This window comes from Lacerta agilis, chromosome 11 (assembly GCF_009819535.1).
Source record: "Lacerta agilis isolate rLacAgi1 chromosome 11, rLacAgi1.pri, whole genome shotgun sequence".
Classification (NCBI taxonomy): Eukaryota; Metazoa; Chordata; class Lepidosauria; order Squamata; family Lacertidae; genus Lacerta; species Lacerta agilis.
The window spans coordinates 7,316,984-7,343,760 of NC_046322.1; positions in this window are offsets into that span (position 1 = coordinate 7,316,984).

Sequence of the window (26,777 nt, forward strand, 5' to 3'; positions counted from 1 at the left end):
AGGCTTTAAAAGAATCTCTCTGTATAGCAACCCATTGTTGACTATAAACCGCTCCGGGCTTTCAGGGGTTAATACTGTATTCAAGGCTGTGGCTTGAAAATATTTCTGTAAATCTGTATCTAGTTTCTGCTTGGCTGCAAAACTAGCTGCTTGACTATTTGTAACTGGCATTATACTTGTATCTTGTGTCAGTTCAACAATTGTATCAGGCCTTTCCTCCTGAGGTAACTGTCGCAGTTTTTGTGCCCTAGTTATTACAAATGCACTCTGTACATGGTCAAGTAGATCCCACCCAATTAACATTGGAGCTGGGATTTCTGGTGAAACTGCTACTTGCCATTTTCCAGACCATTGTTTATATGTCAGATTAACTAATGCGACTGGCAATATTTCTGGCTGTTTTGATATTCCTTTTAAACTGATTGTTTTGCCTTTAATAAAGTCTTCTGGCTTTAATAAATCAGGATGTACAATACTAATCTGAGACCCTGTGTCTTTTAAGCCTTTATATTGTTTACCATTCACCCAAATTTCTTCTCCTGTTTTGTGTAATAGCATGTCATCTTGTTGAATTATATAGCACCTCACAACTTGGGCCACTGGTAACTCATCAGCCTCTGACTGGGCCTCGGTTGCCGTGGCAACCATGTTGGCAGTTGGCTCTGTCTCCACAGTTTGGACACAATATGTCTGCTTCTGAGGGATATTATTTGCACTCTTAGTTCTGATTTCAGTTCTACAGTCCAGTTGTCTATGGCCTTTTTTCCCACATTGCCAACAGATTAATTCAGGCCTTTTACCCTCACTATATTTACTTACTTTTCCCTCAGTCCCCCCCGTTGTCATAGGCGTGTTATGGGGAACATTTGCATTGGCGGGAAAAATTTTCTTGGCAGTTTCTGTGGTAAACTTTGTGGGCTGTTGCATTCTCTTAAACTTATTTGTTTCCCACTGTTTGTCCTTATATTTTGGGGCATCATAAGCGTGTTCTCGGATTTCATTTATTTCATCTGCCAGATTAGCAGCTTCCAGGATGGTTTTAGGGCGTCTTTCTTTAATTAAATACTTCAAATGACTATTAATCGTGTCATAAAATTGTTCCAATGCGATCACCTCTTTTATTTTCGCCACAGAATCAGCACCCTCCTGTTCTAGCCACTTGTTTAAATAATTTGTTGTTTTAGCTCCTAATTGAGCGAATGTTTCCTCACGCACCTTTTTTATTGTTCTAAACTTTTGTCTCAGTTGTTCTGCAGTAATTCCGAATCTAACATAAACCAACTGTTTAAATGCTTCAAAATCTTTAGATTGATCAGATGGCATTTGAGAATAAATCTCTGTTAATGTCCCACTAATACGCGCTCTCAGTATTTGCATTTTCTCCTCATCTTTTACTTCAAAATCCTCGCAAGCCCTCTCAAAAGAAATGATAAATGCTTCAGGGTCGTCTTTATCTTTGAAGTCAGGGAATCTTTTTAAATCCACCCTGCTAGGATTTTGTGTGGAACTATTGTTGTTGTTTCTATTTTCTACAGCTGATAATTCAAGTCTTTTCATTTCTAATAAATATTCTCTTTCTTCCCGTTCTCTTTCTCTCTCAATAGCTAAGGTCATTTCTTTCTCTTTCAGTTCTCTCTCTTTTGCCTCAGCTTGGAACTTTAATTCTCTCTCTTTCAGTGCCATTGCCTCTCTTTCTCTCTCTCTCTCTCTCTCAATATTTAATTCTCTCTCTTTTGCTTCAGCTTGTAACTTTAAGGTCATTTCTTTCTCTTTCAGAGCCATTGCCTCTCTTTCTCTCTCTCTCTCAATATTTAATTCTCTCTCTTTTGCCTCAGCTTGTAATTTCGCTAGTTCGATTTTTAAATTATATTCTTTTTCAAGTTTCCATTTCTCAAATTCCTCTGAGGCTTTAAAACTAGTCCCCTCAGCAGGATTTTTGTTAACTGTTTCAGTACTAGTTTCCTCAATCTGGGAAACCCCATTTTGTTCTTCAGAGCTTTCTACTTGTGAGTCCCTAAGAGCTGTTTTAGTCTTTCTAGGTGGCATTTTCTATTTATTTGGTGGTATTATTTCTGTACTTAAATCAAGGATGTTTCAGTTAAACTATTTCTTCAGGCTCAGTTTCCACAGTTTAGGTCCAAAGTCACGCCTAAAGTTACCTCAGTGCACTTTGTCCAGCGTACTTTTCCGACCTCTCACTATAAACCTTTCTGCCTGAAATAGTTTCAAACGCAAAGTATCTTTGTAACTCTCTCACAATCTCACAGTCTTAGGCGCTATCACACCACACCCTAGGGCCAGGTAATTCCTCTCTGAATTCCCCTTCTCCCTTTCCAGGTGTATGCGATCCCCCTTCCTGACTAGATTGTAGAGTCTCACAGAAGTTTGCTTAAATCCTCTTTAAGCCTCACACTTCACACAATGCGTCACCCTTAAATCCTTCTTGTACCTTGGCACTTCTTGCCAACACTTTAGATCTTTGATCTCAATGTGACCACCACTTTATGACTATCTTTCGTCCCGACGCTGCCACCACTTTAATGTCGCGGGCCCTTCGCCCTGTACAGCCCACCCCCGGACGTTTTACGGTCTATGAGTGCTGCACCAACGACAAACAGTCCCCAGCTGCAGCCCTTCAGACTACTAGCATGGATCCTGCTTACTTCATTCACCACAGACGAGGATATTGTGAACTAAAAAGATGTTTATTGCGTACAAAGCTTGTGGTTGCTGATAAAATAAAGGTTGTTCAATAAGCTTAAAACAGTTGTCCTATACCGGCCTAATACCTCTAAAAGTTACCGGCCTAATACCTCTAATAGTAAACTAAATATCAATAACAACGCGTTTCACAATCTCTTTATCCTCTCTGCTAACATCCACCTAAGACTCTAAACTCCCAGCTCTATCTCGTGACTCACACTTCAACTTCAACTCCCCGCACTTAACTCTAACTCCTCCTGCCCATACTTCAACTCTAACTAACTACCACTGCCCACTGGGAGGGGTGTTTTATACCCAGGCTAAGCCCGCCCCTGAGGGTTCTAACTGTCAGAACATTTAACCCCTACCTGGCATGAGGCTAGTTCTCCACAGCCTGGTCTTCCAGAACTAGGAGAGGCATGAAGAGAATCGAGGAGAAGTTTGATCCATGCAGGCACAGTCTCTGATTGCACAGTGTGATTTTCTGCTGGCTCGCCTCTGACAGAAGGGTATGTTTTTAGGATCTACCTTATTTGCACAGTAGTAAACTGCAACATAAATAAATACAAACAAACAAACAACAGATAATAAATAATAATCCTAACTCCAATTTTCATATCTCACAACCTTTAGAGGTGGGAAAAACCCATCACAAGCTGTTATTGTCAACTGTATTTTAGAGGATTGGGCTCAGAGCTGGAGAAAACACAGGGACAAACTGTAAGGAGAAGACAGTCTAAAGGCCCCCCCCTTTTATGTGGAGAAGACAAAATAAGACAGTACAAGTAGGACCATTGTTCTCTGTTCCAGGGAGCAATCTCTAGCCTTCCAATCTGTGGTTGGGGATAGAGCGAGCAACTTTCCAAAGCAGTTGAGCCAAAGTTTGCTCCTCAATACACAGCCATCAGTCACGAGCCTGGACATCCATCATAACTGCCACATCTGCCATGTATCTATGTGATGGCGGCCCCACTCCCTGGTGGAAATCGTGTATTATTGTAGATAAATGTTGCAAAGCAGAAATTGGTTTATGAATATCATCATTGGACATGCGCACAGTCTGTTCAGCAATTCATCCAAATGTGCAAAAGAAAAAGGGGGAAACATCAGATTGGCACCATTGCTTTGGAATGGGCAATGATGTGCAGCTAAGCAGACGTCTCCGAGTTTCATTAGGCTGTAGATGTAATAAGGAAGATGCTTCTTTGAAACACATGTTTATGCAATGTCCAACGCTTCCAAATTTTTGGAGGAAAGTACAGTGGTACCTCGAGTTAAGAACTTAATTTGTTCTGGAGGTCTGTTGAAACTGTTCTTAACCTGAGGTACCAGTTTAGCTAATGCGGCCTCCCGCTGCTGCCGCCACGCTGCCGCGCCGCCGCCACATGATTTCTGTTCTCATCCTGAAGCAAAGTTCTTAACCAGAGGTGCTATTTCTGGGTTAGCAGAGTCTGTAACCTGAAGCGTCTGTAACCTGAAGCATCTGTAACCCAAGGCACCACTGTACTAGAACGCTGCTTTGGCATGAACTTTAAAATTGTCAGATGATAATATTATTCTTAACCATATACCATCTATATGGCGTTTGACAATGGGTCAGCATAGATGGACTCTCTACCAAAAGACTGGTATTGATTAACTGGAAAGATAATACCATAGCCCCCTTTGATCAATGGGTAGAAGACATGACAGCTCTTGCAATGGACAGACGGATGAATTGCTTTTAGACCCATTGTATATGGCTAAATATAATATTTGGAATCCATTTATGAAAATCATAATGACTTGTTAATAATTTTACATTATTTGGAATAAGTGTATATCATATTATATCATAATTTCAAGTATTTTTTGTTTTGCATTTCTTTCACTGAAAACGAGAGAGAGAGAGAGAGAGGGAGAGAGAGGGGGAGAGAATTTAAAAGATTAAGACATAAATAAGACATAAAAGGCTGTTTGGGTACTGATGTGCATTTAAGCTAGGTCTGTGTTTCTGAAAGATGAGCAATGCATAGTTAAAACCAAAATCACAATGTGCCTAGTTCTGGAATTTATGAAATGGGTATATCTCAATTGTACTCTGCCAACGAGGAAACCCATTTGACACTACATGGAAGGAGTTGTGTGGGAGCCAGACATCCATATAAATCAATCTGGGCAAATCTGTCCATTACAGTTTCTCTTAAATTCTCATTTCTCCCATGTTGTGTTCATATCTCCCTATTTCCAAATCAGTTTGAGACTTAGTTGTTTCAAGCCCTTGTGAAAATTCATCCACATTTTAGTGTAAAGTTATCCTAATATACACATTTTCACATTCAATTTCCCCTAATATAATGTTTTTTGTATGCTCTTTTCAGTGAAATATGTAATGTTATGCACATTACTTTTTGTTTCACGTGTTATTTCAGAAAGCGAGAATTGGGTAGGTTTGCCTTTCAACGAGAAATGGATCAAATTTCTGTAGAAATCCTCTTTAGACCTTTGTGCTAAGATCGGCAGAGATCTTCACAGAGTTGTGCCTCACACTTCACAGTTGGTAAAGACACACCTCTGCAACTTGGCTTTTGACGCTTGAGATGTATATTTTTAGTATTCACCTTGTTTTTCCTGATTGTAAATTGTTCTAAACTGTTTTTAATGCTGTGTTTTGATTGTTGTAACCCACCCTGGATGTCAGGAATGAGCCAGCTCCAGGCAAAGGTTTGCAGCCAACTGCAGAAAGCAACCAGGAACAGAGAGGCTTTGATGTTAATCAGGCAGGGGAGATAAGGCAGTAACTGAGAGCAGGCTAGAATGCAGTCAAAGCTTGCCAGATGCACAAACAGACGTGAAAGAACTCAGAGACTGCCTCTAAGAAAGGGGAGAGATGGGAGCTGATCCACTAAGTCTGAGGAGTCGGCGAATGGGAGGGTTGATAGATAGGAAGCAAAACAAGAGACGTAAGGTTTGTAAGTTCAATATCTTCTGCCAATGCCTTCAGAAGGGTCATCTTGAGTAATGGTGTCGGAGGCTTTCTTAGAACCATCCGGAACTATCTGTTTGTTTGTGCAATAAATCCATCTTTTTAATTACTGTGGTATCAAGCTGGGAACCTGGACTCCTGACACTGGGACCTTAGGGTGAACACTGGGCAATCAATAATAATTGCAACATGAGTCAACACATGGGTTTTTTGGGGGGCAGGGCTTCATGCAGTCTCACTGCTCCCCACCTCTCACATGTTTGGTCCAACACCTGAACAGGTCTTTGGTGACTATTCTGAACCAGTGGCGCAGTGTGGGTTGTCAGAGCCCGGGGCAACCCGGCTGGCCAGCAAGACCCTTGGCAGGCAAATCTCCTGCAATGGCTGCAGAGAGGAGCACTGGGCCAGGCCATTTGCCTGTCCCCTCCATTCATGCCCACTCACTGTGGGCCTGAGTTGCTCTGCCACCTTCACCAGGGCAGGGATCCCCGTGGAAGCTGGCACCTGCACAAGTGCGCTTGGTTGTGCCCCCTCAGAATTTTGCACCTGGAGCATTGCCCCCCCATGCCCCACACACTATGCCACTGTTCTGAATCAGGGTGTGCACACCTAGCCTCTGAAAACTTCCCTCCCAGTTTGTGGCAGGGAAAATGTGTGGACCATGTAGCCTAATTTCTCCAAGGGAGAATGCTTTGCCAGATTCTCAGGGACAGGAGACATGGGAAATGTTCATGCAGCTTCTGAAAAAGAGACACACTTGTCCAAGGAAGAAATCCCTTCACCCACATTGACTAATGATGTTCCAGCTGGTTTTGTCCTCTTCCTTCATCTGGTGCCCCAGCAGGAAGCTCACATATTAACAGGAGAAGATCACTTTGCCCAGCGATTACGAATCCTTTTGGAAAACCTTTCTATGTGAAAATTGCTACTGGGTAATATAGAAATGTAAGCATGTTATTGTCCTCAAAATTGGCTCTAAATTTCTGGTGGGATGAGCAGAAGAGGCTCCTTTCTTTCCCATCCTATTCTTTCCTGCTGTATTTAACCATAATGGATTCTCCATTTAGACAGGACTGTGTCCAGATGGCTTCACACAGATTCGCTGGATCCATTTCAAAAGCTACTTTCGTGCAGATGCTCATTTCCCGTTTATTGCAGATACTATCATAAAAATAGCTAATAATGCTGCTTTGAGCCCTCATATTGTTCAGCCTGAAATATACGTCTCTTCAAATAATATCTACAAAACACCAGCATGTAATAATGTCAAGCGATACCTTGCCAATGCAGCTCCACCAATGGGAGGGCAAGAATAATCCTGAAAATTCCATATGGAGTGCAGATATTTGGCAAAGGAGGAATGCAGGTTTTACCTCCCACTCCCCAAAATAAAATAAAATAAAATAAAATAAAATAAAATAAAATAAAATAAAATAAAATAAAATAAAATAAAATAAAATAAACAATCTCCTATTGGCAGGGACTGGCAGGATGCTGATTGAATATGCAACGGGGGAAGGGGGCTGGAGTCTGGCTCAGGAGAGTGGGGTCAGCGATTTGTAGGGAACTATTCCAGCCAGGAGGCAAGAGTCAGAGGCAGGGGAAGGTTCAGACCAGGAGGGTGGGACACAGGATGGGTCAGAAAAAGAGGAGGAAGAGGCAGTTCCAACAAGCTGAAGGGCCGGATGCTTCCCTACCCTCTCCTGCAGCACTGTCTCCCAGAACCAGGAAGGTATTGAAGAGGGATGAGCAGAGGAATCTTCTAGGCAGGCATAGTCTCCAGCTTTGGGTGTGTAGCCTGTCAGGGGAAGGTACATAAACTGATGAGGGAGAGTGGTTCCCTGTTGTTGTAACTGCTCCATAGAGTGCAGACCTGGAAATAGCTGCCTAGATGGTAGATTGGTGTGTGTAAGTGTCCAGTGTCCAGTGAGAGCTGGACCATAAAGAAGGCTGATCGCAGAAGAATTGATGCTTTTGAATTATGGTGCTGGAGGAGACACTTGAGGGTCCCATGATGGGCTGCAAGAATATCAAACCTATCCGTACTTAAGAAAATCAGCACTGAATGCTCACTGGAATGACAGATCCTGAAGCTGAGGCTCCAATACTTTGGCCACTTCATGAGAAGAGAAGACAAAGTTGTTCCCTCCATATCTCTTTTCTTAACTTCTTCTGATGGTCTCTGCCATGCACTAGGAGTCTCATAAGGGCTGCCACTATGGCAGTAAGTGAATAAAATGGTGTAACCAGTCTTTACCATGAAATGTTTCTCACCTTAAAGTAGGACCTAAATGTAAAGGATGCTCATAGAAGAGAAATCAGAAAGGGGGACAATGTGGATAGCAAGTAGGGATAACTGGGTTGTTTTTTTTCAATTTCAGTTTCTCTCATTTTTCTTACTGTTGAGTTCAGTCATCCACAATTCCACATCTGTTTGCTTCTTCTTTTTAACTCCTCATGAAAATTCATCAGCATCGTAGTGCAAATTTATCTGAATATAAATATGTTTTGGAGGCAACTTTGCCTACTACACACCCTTTTTTACTGCAAAGCAATCCCCCCTCTTTTTTCATGCTGTTTTCACCAATATGTGCATTTTAAGGCACTCGTTACCCTAATAGATGCAGTTTTATTCACAATGTTCGTCTGGAAAACTGCATTGTAAAATTCAGAGAAGTGCAAATTTTGAGGGATGCTTACATTTCACTTTCCGTATTGTTTGCATATTTGCAGGATTGACGTGCTTCTCTTTGCGTATTGTTTCATAAAGTGTGAATTAAGCATATCTGCCCTTAAAAGACAACTGAATTTAATGTCCCATTCATCCTTAACAGCAAGTGAGGCTAAACTGTGTTTAACAGCATCGGTGTCTAATGTAGGTTGTCATTTCAGACATAGCTCCTCATCTTCAATTCTGCTGCACCACTCAAAGTGGCATCATCAGATTGAGCCATTCCATTCTTTTAACACAGCAGACTCAGCCTGTGGGGTGGAATGTGGCATTTGCTTTGTGTGTATCAACAATGTCAATGTTCCAGAACAACAACAACAAACAAACAAACAAACAAACAAACAAATGTCTGGGTTTGAGAGACTGTTGTTGGGGACCATATTTAAATCCAATTAACCTGCAGAGATTTCAGTTCCTTGACATGCTTCATGCTTTGTGATCAAAATGTTCAAGCATTCCAGCTAAGACTGATAAAATCCCAGCTCCATCCTTCCAACTCTCACTAAAGCAATAATAAAAAAAAAAAACACAAACACTTTGCTAATCAAGCAGCTAATGGCCAATGTGAGTTGTGATACAACAGTCTATGAAACGGACGGAACTTAATTTATCTAACCAACCATTAGCTCATCAATAAAAGGATTACTAACAGAGAGTATTAAAATAGTGCATATAAATCTTTGTTATGTTTCTTCTATTAAAAATATTCAATTAGTTTGCAGAAGTCATTTACTTTTCATCGTTGCAGTGTTAACGACTGTGATTTATCACTAATCTTTCATTTCAGTTAGCCTGGGACTAATAGGAAGTGCTATAACCCAATCACACTCCTAAATAGAGAAGATAATTGGGTGATTGGGGATTTGTACAGACAGCCACGCAACACATGTGGCACTTGGTATGCGCTGAGGATCATGCGGACAGCAAGCTCAATATTGCCATCCCATAACACACCAGCATGAGATTCACCCATGGCAAGAAGAAACAATGAACAGAGAACATAGCTTCATCATTTAGGAGGCAGATAGATAGATGATGGATAGATAGATAGATAGATAGATAGATAGATAGATAGATAGATAGATGATAGATAGATGATAGATAGATAGATAGATAGATAGATAGATAGATAGATAGATGATAGATAGAAACAGATGAGAGGGGGGATGATAGGTAGATGATAGACTAGTTCAGCAGTGGATCAAGAAATTCCTGTGAACTATGAAATCCTATCTCAATGAAATCTCAATATAGGTTCTATCTAAAGATGGTTTGGGGATAGAATTAGAAAAAGTTAATTTTGATGGAATACAAGAAGCTATCAATGAAAACATTAAAAAGTTGACATAATAAAATTATTAAAATATGGATAAAATCGCATGTCTGGGTAGCCTTGCCTTGCCTTGCCTAAATAATAATTAAAAAATCTTTCGGCATCACAAGCTGCCCAATGAATGTGTTATATATAAATAGGCAGGGAAGAGAGGTTCCTCAAAAGGGTGAAATGAACATTATATGGCACTTGTAAAAGTGCCAATTCCTCAGAGCAAAGTGGTCAAGTGGACATGTATGGAATAAGTCAATCCTTCAAGTAAACAGGCTCAAGGCTGTTGCAGGCATTATTTACTTTTACACCCCACCCCACTCTCCCATTTTGCTATAACTCCCTCCACAGGGGTACCAAGCATACTTACCCGGGTCTGTGTTTCCCTTTAGAAAGCGTATTTATGATATATGGTTTATTTACACATACATACAATCTGAACCTAGATGGAGAGAGTGCACAGCATTCATCTCCCAAGAGGGTCCTGTTCCTTCCATTGCTGCAGCCTCAGATTCCAAGAAACTCCAAACATTGTATCCAACCCTCTCTGCAACTTAAAACAAGACTTTCCACCTCATTTTCTGCTCCTCACTCCAGTTTGCAAAACGGACGCTTTCCCCCTGTTTGCTTACCTCATTCTGCCCCACCCCCTTGAAACTCTGGCCTTTTTCCTCTGCTAACTATCTCTCACCTCTGGTGGGAGGGGGACTTCCCCCATTTTCTGTCCAGCCCAGACAGTCTCTGTTAATGGTCTCCTTAATAGGTTATTGGCTTGGCCATTATTAGCTTTGTTCCCCCAGTGACCCATGTTGTCAGGGACACTGTCAGTAACCACCTTCCAGTTCAACTGTTCTCCTCTTCTCCCTTGTCTCCAAGATCAAGGAGGGCAATGCATGTAGCAGAACAAGAGGTACAGAGAGGTAGAAGACATCTTCACCCCGGTATGGTTCCCCTTCATCACACACACAGCCCAACAAGACAATGACAAAAATCTACCAACAGCATACAAATCAATATGGCTAACCTGACCCAAAATACCCACCAACCCCACTCACACAGGAAACCAAAGATCACCACAGCCAACCACAAATGAACAACCACATCCCACGCCAACTCCGACTTCTCTCACCGCCAAAGGAGCACAAGCAAACAACAGAGAACCTACATAAACAATGCTGACACCAAACCCTACTCATATCAAGTAAAAAAGAAACATCGCCACCCGACCAAACCTACCTCCCCATCCCACCCACTTCTTCTGCATCATTTTCCTTTTCTTTTCTAATGTCTCACCAACACTGACTTATAAAAATGTTATATGGAAAGATTTGAGAGAGACATTGTACTACCTTTGAAAATCTTTAATAAAAATATTTTTTAAAAATGAGGTACAGAGAGCCCCTCCTCAAAGGAGTTTTTGACAGTTGGGAAGGAAGCTGACTGGAGAGGAGCCTTAAGAAGAAGTGAGAGGCTCAGATCCTTAGTCCTGGCATGTGCTTCATCGGGTTGGTTCTGCCTGTGGAGTTCTCTGTTGTGTATTGTCTCTCTGACTAAAGAATACTCTGTTGTGTATTGTCTCTCTGACTAAAGAATCAACCTTACGGCTCATCTCTGAGTTTCTGAGCTAAACCAGCCCTGACACACTCAGGCTGAATCCAGTGGAGTTTGGCACAGCTTAATAAAACCTTTAGATGAGATGGTTGGACAGTGTTCTCGAAGCGACTAGCATACGTTTGGCCAAACTGCGGGAGGCAGTGGAGGATAGGGGTGCCTGGCGTTCTCTGGTCCATGGGGTCACGAAGAGTCGGACACGACTGAACAACAACAATAAAACCTTGATTCATTCTAACTCTTACTAAAACCAGGAATTATGGGGAGGGTCTGGCACCCAGGAGTTTAGAGGATCTTTGTCCCTGCCCGACTTATAACAGTACTAATTGTAACACCTTGAACTTGGCTCAGTAGCAAATTGGCAGACACTGTGCAAGACAGATACACCCTTTTCTTTGTGCTCAGTCCCCTCCCTGTCAATTTCACTAGATGACCCAGAGTCCATTTCCTATTTCTATCCCTTTTCTTCACAGCACCATACTTCTAGAAGCAAGATCGGCTTAGTGGCAGCCATACAATGGCACCATCCAGCTTGGTTAAAAGTGGCTCTAATCACACAGAAGGAGTTGGAAATTCGATTATTTTAAACCTCGGAAAAGTATATTGCTAGATATTTCATTCCACATGAAGCATTCACGCACCGAATGTATCTTTTAATTAAGAAGCTAGTATAGTTTTTAAAGGGCGGGGGCAGAATCAGCTAATTTCCTAATTAAATTCAACACGCAGCCATAAATTTGGGTTTCCAGTAAATTGCTTGCCGGTGTCATCATGTCATGTAGGAGTGTAAGACATAATTTTTTAATAGCCAATTAGCCCATTCTTCATGATCCGGAGTGTTGTTGTTCTCTTGAATGAGTAATTCAATGAACCTGTCAGCTTGACACTTGTCACATGTTGGATTTCAGCACTGGGCAAACCATGTCACTGGGCCGAGAAACATGCTTTCTTGGGGAAGTGGCCAAATTCATAAAAGAAAGGGGTGAAGGATTAACATTTCTGCTAAAGAGCACCTGGCAATTTCACCAGGTCTAGAATGCATTTGTGAGAGTAATGATGGAGAACTAGTGATTTAAAGGACTTCTGTGCCAAACCTCCCCCATCCTCTCCCATTTCATGAAGCTCTAAGAAAGCAGGTTGTGTTCCCCACCCCTGAAATTTGATGAAATTGTGTGAAGGGCCAAAAGCACAGGGATTTGTTTGCTTCCCCTTAAGGCAGGCTTCCTCAAACTCAGCCCTCCAGATGTTTTTGGCCTACAACTCCCATGATCCCTAGCTAGCAGGACCAGTGGTCAGGGATGATGGGAACTGTAGTCTCAAAACATCTGGAGGGCCGAGGTTGAGGAAGCCTGTCTTAAGGACATAAAAAGAGCCCTGCTGGATCAGGCCAGAGGCCCATCCAGTCTAGCCTCTTGCTCTCACAATGGCTGGCTAGATGTCTGTGGGACACAAGCACAGCTGCACTTTGCCCACCTGTAATTCCCAGAAACTGCAGTGCAGGTACAACATAGCCCATAGGTGCCAACTCCCTGGGACACTGGGTGTCCAAGCACCCACAAAATTCCCCATGAAGGGGCCGGGAAGCCACCAAAAGCCTTCTCCTCCATTTAGAATGGAAATAATTCATGGAGGGTAAGCCTATCCGTGGTTACTAGCCATGATGGCTATGTTCTGCCTCCACAGTTGTATTGGGATAGGTTTGGAAGGCAGGATAGGATATAACAGGACCAGCTACCCCCAACTTGGATAGCTGCTCTAGAAGGATACCATGGTTGATTGTACTGAAAGTCACAGAGAGGTCAAGAAGAATTAACAAGGACATGTTTCCCCTGTCTCTCTCAAAGCAAAGCTCATCATCAAAGCCAAAACCAGGCCTAAACTCTGATTGGAACGGATCTAGAAAATCAGCTTCCCCCAAGAGTGCTTGGATCTGGTCCATAAGCACCCACTGAAGAACCTTACCCAAGAAGGGGAGATTTGCAACTGGCAGGAAGTTATTTAAGTTTTCTGAGTTTAGGGAGAAGAAGAAGAAGAAGAAGAAGAAGAAGAAGAAGAAGAAGAAGAAGAAGAAGAAGAAGAGTTTGGATTTGATATCCCGCTTTATCACTACCCGAAGGAGCCTCAAAGCGGCTAACATGCTCCTTTCCCTTCCCTTCCCCCACAACAAACACTCTGTGAGGTGAGTGAGGCTGAGAGACTTCAGAGAAGTGTGACTAGCCCAAGATCACCCAGCAGCTGCATGTGGAGGAGCGGAGACGCGAACCCGGTTCACCAGATTATGAGTCTACTGCTCTTAACCACTACACCACACTGGCTCCCCACCCCTGGGACTCATGCCAAACTATTTCCTGGTGTATGGAGCTTTCTTTCTGTCTCTCAAGTTGTCACAGATCTGCGTTGTGACAGCTCTTGAAGCCAAGTTGGTTTAATGATTGACAAGCACAAAAAAAGAATGGCTTTGAACACCACCACCAGATCCTCCACGTGTTTGAGTGATTTGCATTTACATTACAGCAGAATTTGCATTTACATTAAAATGATTTACAAACAAGGGAAGTGCCACATTTTAATTTAACGATGCACATCTGTCACAGAGCTTCCTATAAATACTTTGTGGCTATCCCTCCTTATGTGGTATTTCATACAGAACAAGAAACAGTTGACAAATTAAATTGGAGTTGCGAAAGAATTGAAGGCCAATGCCGCGGGAAATATGATCAGGTTACTAATCATCTTACATGTCCAAAAACTCATTTCTATCCCGCCAGGTGCCGCCATCCATTGGGGAAGGGGGTTAAAGCATTTAACACAATTGTCAGTTGTTTTTCTGGTGTTGTCACCCAAGATAAGAAAAATCTTTTTGGATACCTTTTCAAAAGTGAAAGCGGATTGAGAAAGTGCCTTGCTCAAGGACCCTATCACTATCTCTCAAGTGTATAGAAAATCAGCTTTCCCACATTGATCTTTCACAGCTGTAGAAGAAGAGAACTTGAATTTAAAAAAGGATTGTTGAGTAGTGATGCTTGGAGGTTTTGATCTTTGTGAATTTTGATATAAACTGACCTAATCCGAAACTTTGGCCACCTCATGGGAAGAGAAGACTCCCCAGAAAGGACCCTGATGTTGGGAAAGATGGAGGGCACAAGGAGAAGGGGACGACAGAGGATGAGATGGTTGGACAGTGTTCTCGAAGCGACTGGCATGAGTTTGGCCAAACTGCGGGAGGCAGTGAAAGATAGGCGTGCCTGGCGTGCTCTGGTCCATGGGGTCAAGAAGAGTCGGACACAACTGAACAACTGAACAACAACCATCCCAAACTAACGTGTAGATCTGAATGTCATTATGCCATCAAATTGCATGCTACTTTGAATTTGGGGTGTATTTCTCAGCAAATCACTCACACACACACACACACACACATTTTAAAATGAATATTTTGAAATAATATTATGTTTTAGAAGTATGCATTTCAGGAGGAAATTTGTTCAAAATTGCATTCTATTTTAATGGATTTTATTTATTTATTTTTTAAAAAATGCATGTTAATGCAAAAATGTGTAAAATGGCCTATTGGTGGATGGATGTGAAAGTGACATAGGTTGGAAAGAGACTGGTTGCAGTATTATCAGATTAATGAAGTTTTTAAGATAGATAGAAAGTTAGGTTTTCAAATTGAAAAATCTAAGTTGGAAACAGAACTTATTGAACCAAATAGTAAGAATCTTTCCAGAATGTATAATTTGTTGCTAGAGTGGCATACAAAAGATGAAATGGTTAAATCAGTCATGATTGGCTGGGCAAAAGATGTGGGACATAATATTATGTTAGAGGATTGGGAAAGACTGTGGAAGCAAGGTATCAGATTTACTGCGTGTAATGTTCTGAAAGAAAATATTATGAAAATGATGTATAGATGGTATTTGACACCAGTGAAATTAGCTAAGATGTATCATGGAGTGAATAATGAATGTTGGAAATGCAAAAAAGTAGAAGGTACCTTTTATCATATGTGGTGGATGTGCCCAAAGGTAAAGGAATTCTGGGAGAAAATTTATAATGAGCTTTAAAAAGTGTTAAAAAACACATTTGTTAAGAAACCAGAGGCCTTTCTGCTGGGCATTGTCAACCATGAGATTCCCAATAGAGATAAAACATTTTTTATGTATGCCACAACAGCTGCTAGGATTTTAATAGCGAAGAATTGGAAAAGTGAAAATTTACCGACAGTGGAAGAATGGCAGATGAAGTTGATTGAATACATGGAACTCGCTGAACTGACTGCGAAACTCCGAGACCAGAGGGAGGAAGCGGTGCAAGAAGACTGGAAGAAATTTAGAGATTATATGAAAAAATGTGAAAAGATTTGAATTGGAAATCAGTTGAACTAATGGCAACAGAATAGATTAGGTTTAATAAAAGTAGGATATAATTGCTAGAATTGTTAAGGTGTATAGGAATGATATAAGTCGTTAGAGCTAGAGATAAGATGATAGATAAATAAGGTATAGATTAATTGTGAATGATGATATAAAGTTGTTATAAAGTTACTAAAGTAAATTGGCAATGAACGCAGCATAAAAGATGGGAGGAAGTCCATTAAGTAAGAATAAAATAAGTATAAGGATGTTTAGGATTTTGTTGTTGTTGTGTTTTTGATGTTTTTAGTTTTGTTGTTTAATTAAGTGTAGTGTTTAATTTCTTTTGTTGTTGTTTTTGGATTTGTAATGTTTGTATTTTGTATTGTGTATTTTCTATTTTTGTATTCTGTTTTTCTTTTTCTTATCTTTGAAATATAATAAATTCTTTATATAAAAAAGGAAAGAGACTGGTCCATCCATATTCTGGAAACGTTTGCCTGCAGAGGTAATCTGCCTGTCTGCATAGATGGGCCAACCATCCAGGTTGGCAGCTTCTTACATTTTTCTCTGCCCTCTGCTTTGAAATAAAACATTAAAAAGAGCGCTGCTAGTTCAAGCAATGTAAAACATCAAGGCCATATGCAATAATATACAGTATACTGGTGCAATAAAACACTTTAAAAACAGTGCAAAATAATCATTAATATAATCAATGAAGTTTAAACAGCTGCATAGGCCTGTTAGCATAAAAAGGGTATTTGAGAGATACCTGAGAGTCAAAGGCAAGCATGTCTTCTGACCAGTGGCGTAGCAAGGTAAACTGGTACCCAGGTGTGAAACTTTTTTGTCAACCCCCCCCCACTGATACTTTTTTTAAAAAGCGTACCACAAAGTTGTTGAGCTTTTTTTGGGGAAGGTTGCACACACATTGCATTGATTCCCCCCCCTTGCAAAAATGGTTTTACATTATTTCATATTTTCTTACAAAGGAATAATAACAAGTAGTAATAATAATAATAAACTTTTATTTATATCCCGCCCTCCCCGGCCGAAGTCGGGATCAGGGTGGCTAACATCAGATACATAACATTGGTATAAAATCAAACAATAATTAAATTACCTCCTAAAAACATCTCAAAATCAAATTAAAGTCTAATTAGATGGCTTTCCACAGGGTTAGGGTTGGGAACAGTAAGTGCTCCACTGAACTGAAATTTCACGGCATAGGAAAACAGCCAAGTAAACAGCTATTTTTTTGGGGGGGAGGGTCAAGATATTAACCGATATGCATGAAATTTCATATATAGTTATATAATCCCTATTATAGTTAGATAAGACCTTTGGAGCAGGCATTAAAAAAAGTTGTTTTTTAATGAACCGTAATTGTTCATAAAAAAATGTTCCTTGATAATTTGTTACCCCCTCCATTATGGAACTTAGGGCCGACTGCCCCCTAGGCCCCCCTTTGCTACGCCCCTGCTTCTGACTCTCTGCTGGAAGAGTATACCACAGCATGCGACTGGAGACATTCAATTCCTGATTTCTGCTTCAAGCCAGTCAGGCTTCTAAAACTCAAGGCACAAATTCTGAACTTTACAGACAAAACTAGGCAGAAGTAGTTTAGGTCTCACACATGACCTTCCCCAGTAACTGTATGTTTCTCTTTGAACACTGGAGGGAGAGAATCATTTAGATTTCCTTTTAATATTATTTTATCACAACAAAATAAAGAAGTTGGGGGGGGGGGGGCTAAGCCAGTGGATGTGTATTTGAACTTCAGGTTATAAATAAGTAGGCATATTATTTGCACAGAGCTATAAAATGAGAGGATGAAAAGATTTGGAAATGAACTTATTATGTTTTATGACCATATATTTATTTCGCACCACTCAAATTGTTTCACCCTGCTGGAACTGAAAGGAATAAATGCATTAACTGTGATATAATTTTAAGCTACAGGCAGGTACGTAGTGAGTGGAAAACTACTGGGCAAAGAAATATGAGTGCCCTTGAATTCAAATACACAGCCATTTGAAGTGGCTAAACATTCACTCTCTAAGTATATTCTTTACATGTATGAAAACAGATCAGGGAACTGTATTTTTTTAGTTTCTGGATCTTGAGAAATAGATTCCTGAAGAAAAGACAGCTTCCCAATCCAATTTTGTTTGCCTTTCCTTCATTATGATAGACACTGGGTGCTTCAGGGACAGTCACAGTGCATCATGGGATTTGAAACCTTAAAGTTGCATAGAAAGATATGCCCACATGCATGTATGTTGCTTTTGCAGATGCACAAGGCAATGTGCCTTGTCGTCTTAAGACTATATAGCAGGGGTCAGCAAACTTTTTCAGCAGGTAGCCGGTCCACTGTCCCTCAGACCTTGTGCGGGACCAGACTATATTTTGAAAAGAAGAAAAAAATGAACAAATTCCTATGCCCCACAAATAACCCAGAGATGTATTTTAAATAAAAGCACACATAAACACCAGGCAGGCCCCACTAATAACCCGGAGATGCATTTTAAATAAAAGGACACATTCTACTCATGTAAAAAAACACACTGATTCCCGGACCGTCCGTGGGCCGGATTTAGAAGGCGATTGTGCCGCCAGTTGATTTAATTTGGCTCCTGTGGCAGTTTATTTCCTGGGGTAAAATCCTAAAAAAATACCTCAACAACTTCAGTCCTAAAAAAAAGGTTAACAACTTTGGTTGGCCCTCTGGTCAGCCCTCATGGCCCTTCACTTCATCAAATTTTGCCCTTTTCGAAAAAAAGTTCTGACCGCACTGCAATAGGGTGATGCTCAAGTCTACCGTATGTTTCGCTCCATAAGACGCACCTAGTTTTTTGAGGGGGAAAGGGTGAAAGCCCCCCTTTTTGAGGATCAGTTCAAAGTTGTGCATCTTCTTTTGGAAGAAGAAAAGCCCCATTTGCAAAAGGAGCAGCTCAAAGTTGTTGTTGTGCTGCTGCTTTTGCTAAGGAGAAAAGACCCATTTGCAAAAAGGATCAGCTCAAAGTTGTGCTGCTGCTTTTGCAAAGAAAAGCCTCATTTGCAAAAGGAGCAGCTCAAAGCCCTTTCTACAGTTTCCAGACAGGTAATCTAATCAGCCAGTCACATGTCTCTGGGGACACCAACAGCCTCCTCTGCAGAAAGGGAGCCAGCCACCTTATCTCTCTCCCCAATCTCTTGCTGATCAGCTGTAAAGCGGCAGCCTTTCAACACCCCCTTCTCTCTTTGTAAAATAAAAAGCATGATCCTCTTTTGGCCCCTGGGCAATTCAGCTCCAGGGACCATGCATTCGCCCCATAAGACACACAGACATTTCCCCTTACTTTCTAGGAGGGAAAAAGTGTGTCTTGTGGAGCGAAAAAATACAGTATATAGGGGCACCACACAGGCGAATAGGCACCCTACCAGAATGCTAATATTTTTGAGGGTGTATTTATTTGGGCAATGCCAGCCATGCAATAATAGTGCATAGGGATGGAATAATATTGAACTGTTGTCATTCTGGTTTGCTATTTGCTGTCAGGCTTCCCGGCTGATGCTACCACATTTTTGCTGCCTGAAGGGGTGTCATGAAGAGGGTGGACGCTGCTTCCTTGGAGGTTTTTAAACAGAGGTTGGATGGTCATCCGTCAGGGATTATTTAGCTGTGATTCTTGCATTGAAAGGGGGCGGGGTTGACTTGGTGACTCTTAGGGTCTCTTCCAACTTCACAATTCCCTGAATTCATGAAAACTTCAGCAGGAAGTGACAGGACATGCATTGACTGGTAACAAAACACTGTGTCAATTCATAAAGCAGTGTTGGAAGCTAAGTGCCCTGAAGCCAGATTGATTTACCTATTAGGTAAAATCCCTGCACCTGGGGGGTTTGAATACTGAATTAGATTTCAATTGTTTTACCATATTTTTCCATGTATAAGATTTGCTTTTTTGACCCAAAAATGAGGTTCAAAATTTAGGGTCGTCTTATACACGGGTAATGTGGGGGAGAGACGGGTGAATGTTTTTTTGGTGCGAGGCCGTGATTGTAAGTGGCGATTTGCCACTTGATTGTTGGGGGGGGGTGCCGAAAATTGTTCACCCACCGGAATGAAGTGCGAGCCCAAGATTGGAAGTGGCAATTGCAAGTGGTTGTGTGCTGCATTCTGGCGGGTGAGTGATTTTCAGCATTCCCTCCAAATATTCTTCCCCCAAAGCTCAATCCTCCCCCCATTTTCTAAATTTTGGGGCCCCCAAAATAGGAATCGTCTTATACATGGGGGCGTCCTATCGACGGAAAGGTACGGCATTTAAGTTTGCTGATAAGATGGCTACTGTCTGTGTTCCCTTTGTTATATTTTGGATACTGTATCTTCAAATTTCCTGAAATTGTATGTGGATTTGCTCCTGTGGATAGCCTATATAAAGCTACCAGGTTGCTACACTTTTAAGTGATTGCAGATCCATGGCCATTGGATGTACCTTTGGTATGTATGTATTATTGGTAGTTTATATGCCAGTTTGTCGTTTCAATTTCTGTAATGGATTTGAATGTAATGGATTTCATTTTATATTATTGTCAGCTGATGAAGAATTATAATTGAAACAGTTCAACGTGTCCAGAGGAGGGCAACCAAAATGGTCAAAGGCCTGGAGATGATGCCTTATGAGGAACAGCTTAGGGATCTGGGTATGTTTAGCCTGGAGAAGAGAAGGTTAAGGGGTGATATGATAGCCATGTTCAAATATATAAAAGGATGTCATATAGAGGAGGGTGAAAGGTTGTTTTCTGCTGCTCCAGAAAAGCGGACACGGGGCAATGGATTCAAACTACAAGAAAGAAGATTCCACCTAAACATTAGGAAGAATGTCCTGACAGTAAGAGCTGTTCGACAGTGGAATTTGCTACCAAGGAGTGTGGTGGGGTCTCCTTCTTTGGAGGTCTTTAAGCAGAGGCTTGACAGCCATCTGTCAGGAATGCTTTGATGGTGTTTTCTGCTTGGCAGGGGGTTGGACTGGATGGCCCTTGTGGTCTCTTCCAACTCTATGATTCTATGATTGTCCTGGAAGAAGTGCTCTGTCTACTGCTGTGCTCGGAGTACCCTACTGCTACGTTCAGAGCACCTATGATCCCATTTGTAGAATATTGACTGTGGAAATGCATTTTGCCTCCATCTTACTGATCTTCGATAGTGACTCACTACTCCTATGTTCCTGTTCTTGGAACATTTATTTGATTCCTATTATTTGTGACTCCATACACATATTATTTGTCTTCTGTTGATGTATTTTGAAACAAGATAACGTTATAAATATTTTGTCAGTATATTATTAGCCGACGTGTTGCCTGATACCATAATAAGCATTAATTATCCTGAATGCACAATAAAAAGGATGCCTTTAGAGGCCCCTGTTGTTACTTGTGTCTTTCTCCTCATACATACATACCGGTACATATCCTTTATTCGACTGATAGTCAGAAGAAACATTTCTCAATACAAAATGATACAACTAAAAAAAAAAAAAAATCAGAAGAATACACAAATAAAATAGGACAGCACTAGTAAACCTTATACAGATAACCCACATCAAGGCATTCGATTTTACGCTTCCAACACTTGAGCGCCAGGAAGAGGAATTTAGCAACAGATAAGGCTGTTTTCCCAGTGGGCTTATCCAGCAGATATGCAACCTGCCTTTCTCTTGATCGAAAACTAAACTGGGATAGATATGGGGCTATGAGATATTGCCTTAAATCATTATAAAAGGGACAACTCAGTATAATGTGTTCTGTGGATTCTACCTCTCCTAAAGCACAATGGCATGTTCTCTGACCATATGGAACTCCTCTAAATCTTCCCCTCAAAACCGCTGAGTCAAGAACGTTCAACCTGGCCGCAGTGAGAAGTCTGCGGTATTATGTATCTTTCTCCTCTTTAATCCAGTACACAGAGCTGCACATGTGAAACATAGCTGTCAACTTTCGCTTTTTTATTGCAGGAAATTCCCTTATTCCAGTGCCATTTCCCATTGCAAAGAAATGGGAAAGTTGAGAGCTATGGCCGTTTCCCAATGCAAAAAAAAGGAAGGTTGACAGCTCTGGTGTGAATGCTTCTTGATATCCCATAATGCAAATGTCCAAGAGGGGAACACTAGTATCATCCGCTGCCCATCCCCCTCTCACTCTGCAACAGGTGTTGTTGTTGTTTAGCTTTTATTCCCCCTCCACTATTTGATTCTTGATGAAAGCAAGGCCCATGGCTTCCCTCTTCCCATTAAGACATTCGCTTTTGTCTTTGCTGTCGCACTAGCAGAAGGGCATCTGCAGACTAAAATAATTATTTTTAATTGTTTGCATGCCATAAAGCTGATAAAAGCCATTTTAATTTTAACAGTAAATAGGTTTTATGGCCAAGTTATAGCGTTCCTTATATATAAGATGGTAACGGGTGGATAAAGCTACTATTTGATTCTTGGCTGATGCATTCCCTTCATCAACTATATAATCAGTGAAGTGATTCTATTTTGCCCACAAGACAGAAAGAAGAAAGGGGGTGGAGAGATATGCTAATGAAAGCAATTAAAACTTATGAATAATATTGACGTCTCTTTATTACTTTCCAGGTGCCTTCCACACAGCTGAACACTTTAAGGGGTAATTGTGCAACTACCGTTTTCAATTCTTGCATTTGGCATGAATTAAGCAGTAGTTAGTTATTCTGAGCTTTAGAAGTCCTTCAGACTGTGTTATTGGATTATAGGAGGGGGGAGTCAGTAGTTTTCTGTGTAGAATGATCTTGTCTTCCATTTAAAGCATCACTGATTCACAGCTCCTTGATACTAATAAAAAAAATCCCTAGGATATTATGATATTGTGATTTTTAAAGAGTTTAACCAGTTATTGAAATGGAAAAGAAACACATAGGGAGAAAATGCAACCCCCATCTTCTTTATCCAAATGACTTTGAAGAATTCTAGGATATTTGCATGGATGCTGTCCAAAAAAACACTAAAACAAGCTTTCATTAGCTCAAAACACCTCAAAAAAGCAATCTCATTAAAACAGCACAACAATCAAAACAGGTGACTCAGGTTGAGAGATCAAGGAAATGTCTGCATATGCAGGTGCATCTTCGAAAGCCGGGAGAATGCCAATATAGATGGGGCCTGTCATATTTCTGCAGGGAATGCATTCTACAACAGCAGTTCCACCAGTGGAAAAGTCGCCCTCTGTGTCACCTCAAGCTGGTAATCCTTAGGCCTGTGGCAAGATCAAGAAGTTCCCATTTGTTGATCTCAAATGCCCTTACTGGGCAATGAAGGGAACTCAGTCTTTCAGATAATCTGGTCCAGAGTTCTTTGGTATCAAGACTGGCTGGGTAGCTAATACCCAGTTTCTGGAAGCCACAGAAGGGGTGAGACTATGTTCCACCTCCTTTGTCAGAGTCATCAAGCCTCTGAATGCCACTTGCTGGGAGCTGCAGGTGGGCAGAGTGTTACTCCGTTCACTTCCCGCTTGAAGTCCACTGTGGCATGTGGTTTGCCACCACGATAACAGGATGCTGGACTAGATGGGTCATTATCCTGATCCAACAGGCTCTTCTTATTTTCTTAACAGTAAGCCCTTAGCATGGGCATGCAAGGATAACATGGGTATGCAGTAAGGGTCACCATTCACCAGCTGGACCATGACTAATTGAAGCCTCCAGGCCAGCCATGATGGAATCCCAGATAGAGTGCATTAAAGGTAAAGGTAAAGGACCCCTGGTGGTTAAGTCCAGTCGTGAATGACTCTGGGGTTGCAGCGCTCATCTCACTTTACTGGCCGAGTGAGCCGACATTTGTCTGCAGACAGTTTTCCCCGGGTCATGTGGCCAGCATGACTAAGCCGCTTCTGGCAAAACCAGAGCAGCGCATGGAAACGCCATTTACCTTCCCGCCACAGCTTGCACTTTGACGTGCTTTCGAACTGCTAGGTTGGCAGGAGCTGGGACCAAGCAATGGGAGCTCACCCTGTCGCGGGGATTCGAACTGCCGACCTTCTGATCAGCAAGCCCTAGGCTCAGTGGTTTAGACCACAGCACCACCTGCGTGCATTACAGTGGTTTAAATTTGAGCTTGGCAGTGCATGAATCACAGTGGACAAGCTATCTATTTCCAGAAAGGGGCACAGTTAATGCATCTGCCCAAGGTGGTGATAGGTGCTCTTTGCCATGGAGACCACCTGGGCCTTCATGGACAAAGGTAGTACCAAGAGCACGCCTAAACTGTGTACCTGTCCCTTCAGAGGTAGCACAACCCCATCTTTCACTTGAGAAAAGATTAGAGGAATTTTTGAGCCAAGTTGACAGATTTTCAGTGAAACCAGTGACATGGTTGGGCCACAACCAAGAGGTCCCAAGTTCAGGTCTCCATCAAGCCATGAAGTTTAATGGATGATTATAGAATCGTAGAATCATAGAATCATAGAGTTGGAAGAGACCACAAGGGCCATCCAGTCCAACCCCCTGCCAAGCAGGAAACACCATCAAATCATTCCTGACAGATGGCTGTCAAGCCTCTGCTTAAAGACCTCCAAAGAAGGAGACTCCACCACACTCCTTGGTAGCAAATTCCACTGTCAAACAGCTCTCACTGTCAGGAAGTTCTTCCTAATGTTCAGGTAGAATCTTCTTTCTTGTAGTTTGAATCCATTGCTCTGTGTCCGCTTCTCTGGAGCAGCAGAAAACAACCTTTCACCCTCCTCTATATGACACCCTCCTCTATATGACACCCTCCTCTATATTCTTGGCCAGTCAATCTCTCTCTGCTTAACTGACCTCTCAGGGCTGTTCTGCTGATAACATGGTGAGAAGAATTCCTAGGAGGAAGGGTGGCATTCCTATGAGGAAGGGTGTAATGAATAAAATTAAAGTTAAGAAGAATCTCAAAGGAACTCTATACCTGGGTATTTGTTGAGCACCCACCCACCCGCTTAGGAAGCCTTTTCCATAATTAAAACGTATATGACTGGAGATACCTGCATACATTTTCAAGCATTATATATCACTGACCTGCAATTCCTTCTTTTTGTCTGATAACTTTATTTACGGCAGCTGCGTAAAAAAGGTACATTTACCGCCCACAAATATTTATCCAGCTTTGACAGTTGGGTCATAGTCTGTGGATGTTTGCTCTTTGATCAAGTTGGAACAATGAGCTTCCTGTTATGTCTCCCATATAAACCATTAGGCAATCAATAAACTCACTCAGTCATTAGTTTTGCAGAAGTTTACCTACGATTTCCCCTCGCGCAGGTACTCTTTCCAAGCAAATGGCAGTGGCAACTCAGAGAGCCATTTCTAATTAAGTAACTTTTAAAAGCAAACAGATGATCTCGACTATAACACCTGCTGTAATAAGAAGGCTCATTCAGCCAGAGAACTCACATAAAATACTCAGAACTCAGGTAAAATCAGAAAGCACAACTGAAATGATCGAGCCGTTTCCCTCCCATCTTATCCTTGGTAGCCACCCCACTCCAAAATAAAAAAAAGAATTGCTAGCCTATGCAATCTGTTAAATTAAGATGCAAGGCTTTTCCAGGTTTTGCAAAGAGTGGGGTGAATATTTACACGGTGCACCACAAAAAACAAACAAGGAATTGCTCCTTGCACATAGAAGCATAGCATATGAAGGGGAAAGCTAGCTCTTATTTCTCTGGTGCTAGTTTTAGGAGCACAAGAAGTTGCCAGGTCAGATCACAGATCTATCTAGGTGAAAGGTAAAGGACCCCTGGAGGATTAGGTCCAGTCAATGGGAACTATGGGGTGTGGCGCTCATCTTGCTTTCAGACTTAGGGAGCCAGCACTCTGAAGCCAACGGCCACTTCCCAGGTATGACTCAACTTCTATTGTGTGCACTGTATATTCCCTCCTTCCACCTGGCCAATACCCCCCCCCCCTGGCAACACCTCCCCAAGTGGGATTGGGTGGCTGCTGGAGTAGGCGGAGACCACAGGTATCCAGCCTGGGAAGGTGGTGCCAGACCAACTGCCAGGAGCTGCCCCATGATCCCAGGAGGCTACACGCGACCACACAAAATGTGCACCCCATTTGATGTGGGGAACAGTCATTGTCCACAGACAGCTTTCCAGGTCATGTGGTCAGCATGACTAAACCGCTTCTGGTGCAATGGAGCACCATGATGGAAACCAGAGCGCACAGAAACGCCATTTACCTTCCCACCACAGTGGTACCAATTTATCTACTTGCACTGGTATGCCTTTGACCTGCTAGGTTGACAGGAGCTGGGACAAAGCAATGGGAGCTCACCCAGTTGCAGGGATTTGAACTGCCGACCTTCTGATCAGCGAGCCCAAGAGGCTCAGTGGTTTAGACCACAGCACCACCCATGTCCCAACACTGATGTATCTAGCTTGGTATTGTCTATGCCAAGCATCAGTATTGTCTACACTGACCACAACCCTCCTTGGTTTCAATCAGTGGACATTTCCAGCCCTACCTGGAGAAGCCAGGGATTGAACCTGAGACATTCTGCAGGCAAAGCAGATGCTCTACCACTGAACTATGGTCTAGCTGTTTATATGAACATTATTGCCCTTGTGCGGGACACTTAAAAAATGAAATGCACAAACCAGAACATAAGACGAGCACTGTTCTCACCTTGGCTCATGGGTCGGCCGGCCATGGTGCAGATGGGTCCTGAGTTTTAGACTGATGTTTTCCTGCAGGTAGCTTCTGTGCCTCTGGGGATAAGTCAAATCCTGTCTTTGATTTTGTAAGGTTTAATGAAAAGGATGCTTACCTGTACTTGACACTGCAATGTGCACTTTTGAGTTGTGCAGCTGCAGACTAAGCATAGCTTTGAAACTATTGGGGGGGAAGTGTGAAGAATCTTAAAGTTGTGCATGATTTTGTGCTAAACATCTGCATTTCCACCCACCCCCCGAAAGATCTGATGCAATTAAATATAGACTTTGCTTCGAGTGATTGACTGCATCCCCAAGGAACTGTTCCTGAGAAGCAGATATTCCTCACCTGCCCACCACGCTCACATATAAGAGAAAAACCGTGGTTTTTCACAGTGCACT